Genomic DNA, 14,647 nt, shown 5'->3' with positions numbered 1-14,647 from the left:
CCCCCCAGCAGTCTACGTCTATAGCAGCATAACTAAGGGATGGTTCAGGGTCACCTGATCCAGCCCTAACTATAAGCTTTAGCAAAAAGGAAAGTTTTAAGCCTAATCTTAAAAGTAGAGAGGGTGTCTGTCTCCCTGATCTGAATTGGGAGCTGGTTCCACAGGAGAGGAGCCTGAAAGCTGAAGGCTCTGCCTCCCATTCTACTCTTACAAACCCTAGGAACTACAAGTAAGCCTGCAGTCTGAGAGCGAAGCGCTCTATTAGGGTGATATGGTACTACGAGGTCCCTAAGATAAGATGGGACCTGATTATTCAAAACCTTATAAGTAAGAAGAAGAATTTTAAATTCTATTCTAGAATTAACAGGAAGCCAATGAAGAGAGGCCAATATGGGTGAGATATGCTCTCTCCTTCTAGTCCCCGTCAGTACTCTAGCTGCAGCATTTTGAATTAACTGAAGGCTTTTTAGGGAACTTTTAGGACAACCTGATAATAATGAATTACAATAGTCCAGCCTAGAGGAAATAAATGCATGAATTAGTTTTTCAGCATCACTCTGAGACAAGACCTTTCTGATTTTAGAGATATTGCGTAAATGCAAAAAAGCAGTCCTACATATTTGTTTAATATGCGCTTTGAATGACATATCCTGATCAAAAATGACTCCAAGATTTCTCACAGTATTACTAGAGGTCAGGGTAATGCCATCCAGAGTAAGGATCTGGTTAGACACCATGTTTCTAAGATTTGTGGGGCCAAGTACAATAACTTCAGTTTTATCTGAGTTTAAAAGCAGGAAATTAGAGGTCATCCATGTCTTTATGTCTGTAAGACAATCCTGCAGTTTAGCTAATTGGTGTGTGTCCTCTGGCTTCATGGATAGATAAAGCTGGGTATCATCTGCGTAACAATGAAAATTTAAGCAATACCGTCTAATAATACTACCTAAGGGAAGCCTGTATAAAGTGAATAAAATTGGTCCTAGCACAGAACCTTGTGGAACTCCATAATTAACTTTAGTCTGTGAAGAAGATTCCCCATTTACATGAACAAATTGTAATCTATTAGACAAATATGATTCAAACCACCGCAGCGCAGTGCCTTTAATACCTATGGCATGCTCTAATCTCTGTAATAAAATTTTATGGTCAACAGTATCAAAAGCAGCACTGAGGTCTAACAGAACAAGCAGAGAGATGAGTCCACTGTCTGAGGCCATAAGAAGATCATTTGTAACCTTCACTAATGCTGTTTCTGTACTATGATGAATTCTAAAACCTGACTGAAACTCTTCAAATAGACCATTCCTCTGCAGATGATCAGTTAGCTGTTTTACAACTACCCTTTCAAGAATTTTTGAGAGAAAAGGAAGGTTGGAGATTGGCCTATAATTAGCTAAGATAGCTGGGTCAAGTGATGGCTTTTTAAGTAATGGTTTAATTACTGCCACCTTAAAAGCCTGTGGTACATAGCCAACTAACAAAGATAGATTGATCATATTTAAGATCGAAGCATTAAATAATGGTAGGGCTTCCTTGAGCAGCCTGGTAGGAATGGGGTCTAATAAACATGTTGATGGTTTGGATGAAGTAACTAATGAAAATAACTCAGACAGAACAATGTGAGAGAAAGAGTCTAACCAAATACCGGCATCACTGAAAGCAGCCAAAGATAACGATACGTCTTTGGGATGGTTATGAGTAATTTTTTCTCTAATAGTTAAAATTTTGTTAGCAAAGAAAGTCATGAAGTCATTACTAGTTAAAGTTAATGGAATACTCAGCTCAATAGAGCTCTGACTCTTGGTCAGCCTGGCTACAGTGCTGAAAAGAGACCTGTGGTTGTTCTTATTTTCTTCAATTAGTGATGAGTAGAAAGATGTCCTAGCTTTACGCAGGGCTTTTTTATAGAGCAACAGACTCTTTTTCCAGGCTAAGTGAAGATCTTCTAAATTAGTGAGACGCCATTTCCTCTCCAACTTAAGGGTTATGTTGTGAAAGTGTAGTGACACGGACCCACAACAGGGGGCGCAAATGAACGGTCAATAGATGAGCCAAAAGGTAACAATTTAATGTTGTGAAATGTGCACAACGAATATACAGACAATCTCAGAATATGATTACAGTCAAATTACAAAGGTGACGTGTGGGCAGGCTCGAGGATAGAAGACGTCTGTCCTGAGAAGGGCCGGAACCACACGATTTCTGCCACCACCGAACCTGGTGAATACTGGAGCCGCCAAGTCCCGAATTCCCAGGTGATCACTGTCTCCGACTGTCGGATCTGGTACTGCTGGCGAGAACAAAGACAGTCAAGTGTGGGTGTGTGTACACCCAGTAACAACAACGGTGGGAATGCCACCTCCACCTCTCACTCAATATGTGATGAGTACCGCAGTGATTCCTCAGGGGAAAAGAGTGCCGTCCTGCACTCACTCAGCTTCCACAGATAGAGGAACCGGTACTCCTGCAAACACTCACAATATACAGATATATTGTAACACAAAACGGCTGAGGATATTACCTTCAATGAAGTACGATATCTCGGCGATGAGGTGGAGATGACGTCTGGGTTTTATGGAGTGAGGTGATGAAGAATGAGTGACAGCTGTCAGGAAGTAATGAGTAACAGCTGTCACTCCCGGCTGTGTCCGTGGCGGCAGCGCCCTCTTGTGCCTGAAGCCGGCACTTCAGGCAGGGCGCACTCTGGTGGTGGGCCAGCAGTACCTCCTCTTCTGGCGGCCCACACAACAGGACCCCCCCTCAACGGGCGCGACCAGGTTTGTCGGGGTGTCGGCGGTAGAAGTCGGCCAGGAGGGCCGGATCCAGGATGAAGCTCTTCACCCAGGAGCATTCTTCGGGTCCATACCCTTCCCAGTCCACCAGATATTGGAACCCCCGGCCCATTCGACGGACGTCCAGGAGCCGGCGCACTGTCCAAGCCGGCTCCCCGTCAATGATCCGGGCAGGAGGCGGCGCCGGACCGGGAGCACAGAGGGGTGAGGTGTGGTGAGGTTTGATCCTGGAAACATGGAAGACCGGGTGGATCCGCAGTGAAGCTGGGAGCTGGAGCTTCACCGCGGCAGGGCTGAGGACTTTGAGGTTACGGAAGGGGCCGATGAACCTGTCCATCAATTTTGGAGACTATACTTGCAGGGGAATGTCCTTCGTTGACAACCACACCTCCTGCCTGGGCTGGTATGCAGGGGCCGGGGACCGCCGGCGGTCTGCATGGGTCTTGGCCCTCGTCCGGGCTTTCAACAAGGCAGAACGGGCGGTGCGCCACACCCGACGGCACCTCCGAAGATGGGCCCGGACCGAGGGCACACCGACCTCTCCCTCCACCACGGGAAATAATGGGGGCTGGTACCCCAAACACACCTCAAATGGGGAGAGGCTGGTGGCAGAAGACACCTGGCTGTTATGCGCATACTCGATCCAGGCCAGATGGTTACTCCAGGCCGTCGGGTGCGTGGATGTTACGCAGCGAAGGGTCTGTTCCAGTTCCTGGTTGGCCCGGTCTGCCTGTCCGTTCGTCTGTGGATGGTACCCGGACGGGAGGCTCACGGTGGCCCCCAGTTCCCTGCAGAAGCTCCTCCAGACGTGTGAGGAGAACTGGGGACCATGGTCAGAGACGATGTCGGTGGGTATCCCATGCAGACCGACGACGTGGTGGACCAGGAGGTCTGCTGTCTCCTGGGCTGTTGGGAGCTTCGGGAAGGCCACGAAGTGGGCCGCCTTGGAGAATCGGTCCACTATCGTGAAGATGGTGGTGTTGCCCTGGGACGGCGGGAGGCCCGTGACGAAATCCAGGCCGATGTGGGACCAGGGGCGATGAGGCACCGGTAATGGCTGGAGAAGTCCTTGGGACCTTTTATGGTCTGCCTTGCCCCTGGCACAGGTGGTGCAGGCCTGGATATACTCCCGGACGTCGGCCTCCATAGACGCCCACCAGAAGCGCTGCCGGACAACTGCCACGGTCCTTCGCACCCCTGGATGACATGAGAGCTTGGAACCGTGACAGAAGTCCAAGACTGCAGCTCTGGCCTCTGGTGGGACGTATAAACGGTTCTTCGGACCTGTTCCTGGGTCCGGGCTCCGTGCCAGGGCCTCCCGGACGGTCTTCTCCACGTCCCAGGTGAGGGTGGCCACGATAGTGGACTCCGGCAGGATGGGCTCCGGTGGATCCGACAGTGCAGTTTTGACCTCCTCTTCGTGTACCCGGGACAAGGCATCCGACCTCTGGTTCTTGGTCCCGGGGCGATAGGTGATCCGGAAGTCAAAACGCCCGAAGAACAGTGACCAGCGGGCTTGCCTGGGGTTCAGCCGCTTGGCGGTCCTGATATACTCCAGGTTCCGATGGTCAGTGAAAACCGTGAACGGCACAGACGCTCCCTCTAACAGGTGTCTCCACTCCTCAAGAGCCTCTTTCACCGCAAGGAGTTCTCGATTGCCGACGTCTTAGTTCCGTTCAGCCGGGGTCAACCTGCGTGAAAAGTAGGCACATGGGTGAAGAACCTTATCGGTCTCTCCGCTCTGGGACAGCACGGCTCCTATCCCTGAGTCAGAGGCGTCCACTTCAACCATGAACTGGCGGCTAGGGTCGGGCTGCACCAAAACTGGCGCAGTAGAGAACCGTCGTTTCAACTCCTTGAACGCGGCTTCGCACCGATCCGACCAGGTGAAGGGGACTTTTGGAGAAGTCAGGGCTGTCAGGGGGCTAACTACCTGACTGTAGCCCTTAATGAACCTCCTATAGAAATTAGCGAAGCCGAGGAACTGTTGCAGCTTCCTACGGCTTGTTGGTTGGGGCCAATCTCTCACCGCCGCAACCTTGGCCGGATCAGCGGTGACGGAGTTAGAGGAGATGATAAACCCCAGGAAGGACAAAGACGTGCGGTGAAACTCGCACTTCTCGCCCTTCACAAACAGTCGGTTCTCTAACAACCGCTGCAGGACCTGACGTACATGCTGGACATGGGTCTCAGGATCCGGAGAAAAGATGAGAATATTGTCCAGATATACGAAGACGAATCGGTGCAGGAAGTCCCGCAAGACGTCGTTAACCAAGGCTTGGAATGTCGCGGGGGCGTTGGTGAGGCCGAACGGCATGACCAGGTACTCAAAGTGACCTAACGGGGTGTTAAATGCCGTCTTCCATTCGTCTCCCTTCCGGATCCGAACCAGGTGATACGCATTTCTAAGATCCAGCTTAGTAAAGATTTTGGCTCCATGCAGGGGGGTGAACACGGAATCCAACAATGGCAACGGGTATCGATTGCGAACCGTAATCTCATTCAGCCCCCTGTAATCAATGCATGGACGGAGTCCGCCATCTTTCTTGCCCACAAAGAAGAAACCTGCCCCCATCGGGGAGGTGGAGTTCCGGATCAGCCCGGCAGCTAATGAGTCCCGGATGTAGGTCTCCATTGATTCGCGCTCAGGTCGTGAGAGGTTGTACAGCCTGCTGGACGGGAACTCAGCGCCTGGAACCAAATCAATGGCACAATCGTACGGACAGTGCGGGGGAAGGGTGAGTGCCAGATCCTTGCTGAAGACGTCAGCAAGCTCATGGTACTCAACCAGCACTGCCGTCAGATTGGGAGGGACTTTGACCTCCTCCTTAGCCTGTAAACCGGGAGGAACCGAGGATCCTAAACACACCCGATGGCAGGTTTCGCTCCACTGAACCACCACCCCAGACGGCCAATCAATCCGGGGATTGTGCTTCAACATCCATGGGATGCCCAAAATCATGCGGGAGGTAGAAGGAGTTACAAAAAACTCAATCTCCTCCCGATGGTTTCCAGACACCACCAGAGTTACTGGTTGTGTCTTGTGTGTGAGTAAAGGGAGGAGGATGCCATCTAGTGCCCGCACCTGCAATGGCGAAGGAAGCGCCACCAGAGGGAGCCCTACCTCCCTTGCCCATCTGCTGTCTAGCAGATTCCCTTCTGACCCCGTGTCCACCAGTGCTGGGGCTTGAAGGGTTAAATCCCCGCTCAGGATTGTGACTGGGAGTCGTGTGGCAATCTGTGTGTGTCTCACTTGAATGTTTTGACCCCCCCTTAGCCCAGTCTCTAAGGGCGAGTGTTGTCGTTTTGGCCGTTTGGGGCAGTTTCTCTGTGTGTGCTCAGTTGAGCTGCAGAGAAAACACTCTCCACGGATCAACCTCCTCATTTTGGCCCTGTGCGTTTCCCTAACAACGTCAGCAGGGGGAACTGTTGCCCCACAAAGCGCTGCGGCTGTGGAGCGTGGGGAGGGCGGCCCCTTTTCGAACCCGGAAGGGAGAGGGGCGGCGCGTATCCGGTCACGTCCTTCGCCTCGCTCCCGACGGCGTTCCTCCAACCGATTGTCTAACCGTATAACGAGATCAATAAGCCCATCTAAATCCCGCGGTTCCTCCTTAGCTACCAGCTGCTCCTTCAGAACCAACGACAGTCCGTTTATGAAGGCGGCGCGGAGCGCAACGTTATTCCAGCCGGACCTCGCAGCCGCGATGCGGAAGTTGACTGCATAAGCGGCTGCGCTCTCGCGTCCCTGTCTCATTGACAGCAGCACAGTTGAAGCGGTCTCTCCTCTGTTAGGGTGATCAAACACTGTTCTGAACTCCCCCACAAACCCAGTGTATGCTGATAACAACCGTGAGTTCTGTTCCCAGAGCGCCGTAGCCCAGGCGCGTGCTTTACCCCGAAGCAGAGCAATCACATAAGCTATTTTACTAGCATCTGACGCGTACATGACGGGACGTTGTGCAAAGACGAGCGAACACTGCATAAGAAAGTCCGCGCACGTCTCCACACAACCTCCGTACGGCTCAGGAGGGCTTATGTATGCTTCAGGGGATGGTGGGAGGGGTTGTTGAACCACCACTGGAACGTTCATATCCTGCACAGGGTCGACAGGAGGACGAGCTGCAGCAGCGCCCTGAGCGCTCGCCGCCATCTGCGCGGAGAGAGCCTCCACCCTGCGGTTCAGGAGGATGTTTTGCTCAGTCATTTGATCCAACCGAGCCGTAAAGGCGGTGAGAATGTGCTGCAGCTCACCAATCACGCCTCCTGCAGACGCCTGCGCTCCCTGCTCTCCCATTGGTCGTTCAACAGCCGGGTGACGCCCCTCGGAGTCCATGACGCTGGCCGAGATATCCTGTTGTGAAAGTGTAGTGACACAAACCCACAACAGGGGGCGCAAATGAACGGTCAATAGATGAGCCAAAAGGTAACAATTTAATGTTGTGAAATGTGCACAACGAATATACAGACAATCTCAGAATATGATTACAGTCAAATTACAAAGGTGACGTGTGGGCAGGCTCGAGGATAGAAGACGTCTGTCCTGAGAAGGGCCGGAACCACACGATTTCTGCCACCACCGAACCTGGTGAATACTGGAGCCGCCAAGTCCCGAATTCCCAGGTGATCACCGTCTCCGACTGTCGGATCTGGTACTGCTGGCGAGAACAAAGACAGTCAAGTGTGGGTGTGTGTACACCCAGTAACAACAACGGTGGGAATGCCACCTCCACCTCTCACTCAATATGTGATGAGTACCGCAGTGATTCCTCAGGGGAAAAGACTGCCGTCCTGCACTCACTCAGCTTCCACAGATAGAGGAACCGGTACTCCTGCAAACACTCACAATATACAGATATATTGTAACACAAAACGGCTGAGGATATTACCTTCAATGAAGTACGATATCTCGGCGATGAGGTGGAGATGACGTCTGGGTTTTATGGAGTGAGGTGATGAAGAATGAGTGACAGCTGTCAGGAAGTAATGAGTAACAGCTGTCACTCCCGGCTGTGTCCGTGGCGGCAGCGCCCTCTCGTGCCTGAAGCCCGCACTTCAGGCAGGGCGCCCTCTGGTGGTGGGCCAGCAGTACCTCCTCTTCTGGCGGCCCACACAACAGGTTATCTGCTTTAAGCTACGAGTTTGTGAGTTATACCACGGAGTCAGGCACTTCTGATTTAAAGCTCTCTTTTTCAGAGGAGCTACAGCATCCAAAGTTGTCTTCAGTGAGGATGTAAAACTATTGATGAGATACTCTATCTCACTTACAGAGTTTAGGTAGCTACTCTGCACTGTGTTGGTATATGGCATTAGAGAACATAAAGAAGGAATCATATCCTTAAACCTAGTTACAGCGCTTTCTGAAAGACTTCTAGTGTAACGAAACTTATTCCCCACTGCTGGGTAGTCCATCAGAGTAAATGTAAATGTTATTAAGAAATGATCAGACAGAAGGGAGTTTTCAGGGAATACTGTTAAGTCTTCTATTTCCATACCATAAGTCAGAACAAGATCTAAGATATGATTAAAGTGGTGGGTGGACTCATTTACTTTTTGAGCGAAGCCAGTAGAGTCTAATAATAGATTAAATGCAGTGTTGAGGCTGTCATTCTCAGCATCTGTGTGGATGGATTAAAATCGCCCACTATAATTATCTTATCTGAGCTAAGCACTAAGTCAGACAAAAGGTCTGAAAATTCACAGAGAAACTCACAGTAACGACCAGGTGGACGATAGATAACAACAAATAAAACTCTGTCTGGGTTTTTGATTAATTAATAAGCTGGAATGGAAGATTGCTGCTAATCCTCCGCCCCGGCCCGTGCTACGAGCATTCTGACAGTTAGTGTGACTCGGGGGTGTTGACTCATTTAAACTAACATATTCATCCTGCTGTAACCAGGTTTCTGTAAGGCAGAATAAATCAATACGTTGATCAATTATTATATCATTTACCAACAGGGACTTAGAAGAGAGAGACCTAATGTTTAATAGACCACATTTAACTGTTTTAATCTGTGGTGCAGTTGAAGGTGCTATATTATTTTTTCTTTTTGAATTTTTATGCTTAAATAGATTCACCCCGGATAAAAAGCAGGACGACACCTCCACCACGTCGCCGAGATATCGTACTTCTTTGGAGGTAACTTTCTCTGCCTGCATATTATAATAAGTGATTTCAAGAGCTACTTTGTTGCAGCTGTCTACCCAGAGGACCGGCGTGGGCCGCGACTGTTTCATTCTACTTCCCACCAGATAAGTGGTTACTCAGACGCTGCACGGGTGTGTGTTAGAGGTGGAGGTGGAATTCCCACTGTTGTTACAGGGTGTACACACACCCACACTCGACTGTCTTTGCTCTTCGCCAGCAGTACCAGATCCGACACGCTGAGACGGTGGCCACCTGGGGGACTCAAGACCTGGCGGCTCCAGTATCCTTCGGGTTCGGTGGCGGTGGAAATCGTGTGGTTCCGGTTCTTCTCCAGACGGACGTCTCCTATCATCAAGCCTGCCCACACGACACCTTTATCCATTGACTTGTATTTATTCTATAATCTGCTGTGTGTGGTTGTGACATTCACAACAGTAAAGTGTTCAAATTTAACTCCCTCTATTGTCCGTTCATTTACGCCCCCTGTTGTGGGTCCGTGTCACTACACTTTCCCAACATGGCTCGCCAGATTGCGTGCCAGTTAGGGTTGCCACCTGTCGCTTAAAATACAGAATTGCCCGTTATTTGACAATTAATTGTTGCATCCCGTACTGATTGTAAATTGTTCCGTATTTTCATAAATGTCCCACACACACTGACCAAAACTGAATAATGAACGAAATAAAACACGGGAAATATTAAGGGCTGCCTGTGTCCTCTCTGTAGCTCGCGTCAGGTCCTGTAGGGAGGAAAATCCACATCCAAAGAAGCAGAAACCTTTGCAAATGTACAGACGTGAGTGGGAAGAATCAAACCCCTGCCTTGACAGCGTTAGTGGCAATGGGTACAAGGCAAACTGTAGGCAAACAATTCTTTTTATTTTTTATTTCCTCTTAAAGTATAAATGTCCTCACTTTAAAGATTAAAATTATTGGTCTGTTTTCCTTTATGTTTATTATTGCACAGTTCAGTGACTGCACAGTTTATCATTAACAGTTTCGTGTTAATAAAGCACTTAAACCTTTAAATATGACTAAATGTTTTTTTCAAAATTAAATATACCACTCCTGGGTGGTGGTAGTGACCCTGAGGAAATGTGGTGGGCGTCCTATATTTTCATTTCTGAAAGGTGGCAACCCTAGTGCCAGTGCGGGAATCAAATTTGTGCATGTGTCAAGGAAACTTTAGGGCCCTGTCCCACTGGGGAGAGGATTAAATGCACACGAATTGAGTACACAAATTGCAGGTGTTCGTTGTCGTCCACAACAAAAATGGCCAAAAATGACAAATGTCCCAGTATGAATTACGGATATATTAATAATATATAGCGAATATATGATGAACAATCACGGTTATATAACGCATGTAGTGAGGAAACTGATCCGACACATTGAGATTATCACGGCAGTATTACGGGTGTATTATGAATGCATCGCGCACGTGTTGCGCGTGCACGGCATCTGCATTGCGGTCATAAAAGAAGCGCACTCGGGCTGTCGGCATCACTATTCACACCAACAATACAGCCTCTGGAGCATTTGCTGGACTTGGACAAGTTGATCACAGAGTGTTGTCATGCGAGGGTTAACTGTTCATGAGTTTGGGGAGCGGGAGGGGGGAAGCTGCTCCGGGTGTGAGACAGTGTTTTTTTTTTTTTTGTGAGTGAGTTGTGGGTAAACAGCAACTCTTCCTTTTGTTGGTTTTAAATAAAAGTCCTGGATTGCAGCAGCTACGTCTTTGTGGATCTACACAGCCGGACCGGCACTGACTGGCAGGTATGTCGCTTTCTGCCATATATAATACTTTGAGTTTACGTGACGTGTTTGTTATGCATTCACAGACTGTCCGCAAATCAGCTGCAAAGCAGATGAAATAAAAACGCTTCATTCGTGGCCAATTTGTATGCATTAGCTATAACATATTTTAGTTTGTGGTGTGGTCTTCGGAGTGAGATTGCATCAAAATTTTGGCTCTCTGTTGGGACTGTTTACACAGAGACTGCTACCTGCTGCTTTGGACTTGAACTAACAGTCTTTTTCAAGACTTTTTTACTTTTTTACCTTTTTACTTTTTTTTTTTACTTTTTTACTGTGCTCCAACGCCTAAGGAAGACCTCTAACGGTCGAAACATCGCGACGGAGCACTTTTATCAGCTAACTTTCATCAGCGTTGGCAAGTTAACTAGCTTGCTAACGCTTTTGTTTTTATTTTTTTTATTTTTATTTTTTTTGGCACTGTTGTCGTGCGTTATCTGTGCTGCTCCACAGCGTGTTTGGTCGATTTTTATTTTATTTTAGCACCGTTGTCGTGCGTTCGCTGTTGTCGTGCGTTGCCTGTGCTGCTTCATGGCCTGTTTGGTGCCTTGATTGGGGCACTCCTTCTGCTGAATCATCTCTAAATTATTTACACATTATTCACTTTGTGTGTTTTTAGGAATCCGCTAGGTTGCGTAGCTACTAGCTCTTAGCCGATTTAGCATGGCGGCTTCTCCTGTCTCTCCCGTACTTTTCTGCTCTGGGTGTGAAATGTTTAGTTATTCCTCGGCCTCCTTTAGCAGTAACGGTACTTGTAATAAGTGCAGCTTATTCGTAGCTTTGGAGGCCAGGCTGGGCGAATTGGAGACTCGGCTCCGCACCGTGGAAAATTCTACAGCTAGCCAGGCCCCTGTAGTCGGTGCGGACCAAGGTAGCTTAGCCGCCGTTAGTTCCCCCCTGGCAGATCCCGGGCAGTCGGGAAAGCAGGCTGACTGGGTGACTGTGAGGAGGAAGCGTAGCCCTAAACAGAAGCCCCGTGTACACCGTCAACCCATTCACATCTCTAACTGTTTTTCCCCACTCGACGATACACTCGCCGAGGATCAAACTCTGGTTATTGGCGACTCTGTTTTGAGAAATGTGAAGTTAGCGACACCAGCAACCATTGTCAATTGTCTTCCGGGGGCCAGAGCAGGCGACATCGAAGGACATTTGAAATTGCTGGCTAAGGCTAAGCGTAAATTGGTAAGATTGTAATTCACGTCGGCAGTAATGACACTCGGTTACGCCAATCGGAGGTCACTAAAATTAACATTAAATCGGTGTGTAACTTTGCAAAAACAATGTCGGACTCTGTTGTTTTCTCTGGGCCCCTCCCCAATCAGACCGGGAGTGACATGTTTAGCCGCATGTTCTCCTTGAATTGCTGGCTGTCTGAGTGGTGTCCAAAAAAATGAGGTGGGCTTCATTGATAATTGGCAAAGCTTCTGGGGAAAACCTGGTCTTGTTAGGAGAGACGGCATCCATCCCACTTTAGAGGGAGCAGCTCTCATTTCTAGAAATCTGGCCAATTTTCTTGGATCCTCCAAACTGTGACTGTCCAGCGTTGGGACCAGGAGGCAGAGCTGTGGTCTTATACACCTCTCTGCAGCTTCTCTCCCCCTGCCATCCCCTCATTACCCCATCCCCGTAGAGACGGTGCCTGCTCCCAGACCACCAATAACCAGCAAAAATCTATTTAAGCATAAAAATTCAAAAAGAAAAAATAATATAGCACCTTCAACTGTACCACAGACTAAAACAGTTAAATGTGGTCTATTAAACATTAGGTCTCTCTCTTCTAAGTCCCTGTTGGTAAATGATATAATAATTGATCAACGTATTGATTTATTCTGCCTAACAGAAACCTGGTTACAGCAGGATGAATATGTTAGTTTAAATGAGTCAACGCCCCCGAGTCACACTAACTGTCAGAATGCTCGTAGCACGGGCCGTGGCGGAGGATTAGCAGCAATCTTCCATTCCAGCTTATTAATTAATCAAAAACCTAGACAGAGCTTTAATTCATTTGAAACCTTGTCTCTTAGTCTTGTCCATCCAAATTGGAAGTCCCAAAAACCAGTTTTATTTGTTATTATCTATTGTCCACCTGGTCGTTACTGTGAGTTTCTCTGTGAATTTTCAGACCTTTTGTCTGACTTAGTGCTTAGCTCAGATAACATAATTATAGGGGGCGATTTTAACATCCACACAGATGCTGAGAATGACAGCCTCAACACTGCATTTAATCTATTATTAGACTCTATCGGCTTTGCTCAAAAAGTAAATGAGTCCACCCACCACTTTAATCATATCTTAGATCTTGTTCTGACTTATGGTATGGAAATAGAAGACTTAACAGTATTCCCTGACAACTCCCTTCTGTCTGATCATTTTTTAATAACATTTACATTTACCCTGATGGACTACCCTGCAGTGGGGAATAAGTTTCATTACACTAGAAGTCTTTCAGAAAGCGCTGTAACTAGGTTTAAGGATATGATTCCTTCTTTATGTTCTCTAATGTCATATACCAACACAGAGCAGAGTAGCTACCTAAACTCTGTAAGGAAGTTAGAGTATCTCGTCAATAGTTTTACATCCTCTTTGAAGACAACTTTGGATGCTGTAGCTCCTCTGAAAAAGAGAGCTTTAAATCAGAAGTGTCTGACTCCGTGGTATAACTCACAAACTCGTAGCTTAAAGCAGATAACCCGTAAGTTGGAGAGGAAATGGCGTCTCACTAATTTAGAAGATCTTCACTTAGCCCTGGAAAAAGAGTTTGTTTGCTCTATAAAAAAGCCCTCCGTAAGCTAGGACATCTTTCTACTCATCACTAATTGAAGAAAATAAGAACAACCCCAGGTTTCTTTTCAGCACTGTAGCCAGGCTGACAAAGAGTCAGAGCTCTATTGAGCTGAGTATTCCATTAACTTTAACTAGTAATGACTTCATGACTTTCTTTGCTAACAAAATTTTGACTATTAGAGAAAAAATTACTCATAACCATCCCAAAGATGTATCGTTATCTTTGGCTGCTTTCAGTGATGCCGGTATTTGGTTAGACTCTTTCTCTCCGATTGTTCTGTCTGAGTTATTTTCATTAGTTACTTCATCCAAACCATCAACATGTTTATTAGACCTCATTCCTGCCAGGCTGCTCAAGGAAGTCCTACCATTATTTAATGCTTCAATCTTAAATATGATCAATCTATCTTTGTTAGTTGGTTATGTACCACAGGCCTTTAAGGTGGCAGTAATTAAACCATTACTTAAAAAGCCATCACTTGACCCAGCTATCTTAGCTAATTATAGGCCAATCTCCAACCTTCCTTTTCTCTCAAAGATTCTTGAGAGGGTAGTTGTAAAACAGCTAACTGATCACCTGCAGAGGAATGGTCTATTTGAAGAGTTTCAGTCAGGTTTTAGAATTCATCATAGTACAGAAACAGCATTAGTAAAGGTTACAAATGATCTTCTTATGGCTTCGGACAGTGGACTTATCTCTGTGCTTGTTCTGTTGGACCTCAGTGCTGCTTTTGATACTGTTGACCATAAAATTTTATTACAGAGATTAGAGCATGTCATAGGTATTAAAGGCACTGCGCTGCGGTGGTTTGAATCATATTTGTCTAATAGATTACAGTTTGTTCATGTAAATGGGGAATCTTCTTCACGGACTAAAGTTAATTATGGAGTTCCACAAGGTTCTGTGCTAGGACCAATTTTATTCACTTTATACATGCTTCCCTTAGGCAGTATTATTAGACGGTATTGCTTAAATTTTCATTGTTACGCAGATGATACCCAGCTTTATCTATCCATGAAGCCAGAGGATACGCACCAATTAGCTAAACTGCAGGATTGTCTTACAGACAAAGACATGGATGACCTCTAATTTCCTGCTTTTA

Source organism: Thalassophryne amazonica, chromosome 20 (assembly GCF_902500255.1).
Source record: "Thalassophryne amazonica chromosome 20, fThaAma1.1, whole genome shotgun sequence".
Lineage (NCBI taxonomy): Eukaryota > Metazoa > Chordata > Actinopteri > Batrachoidiformes > Batrachoididae > Thalassophryne > Thalassophryne amazonica.
Note: the sequence above shows the minus strand (reverse complement) of the source record.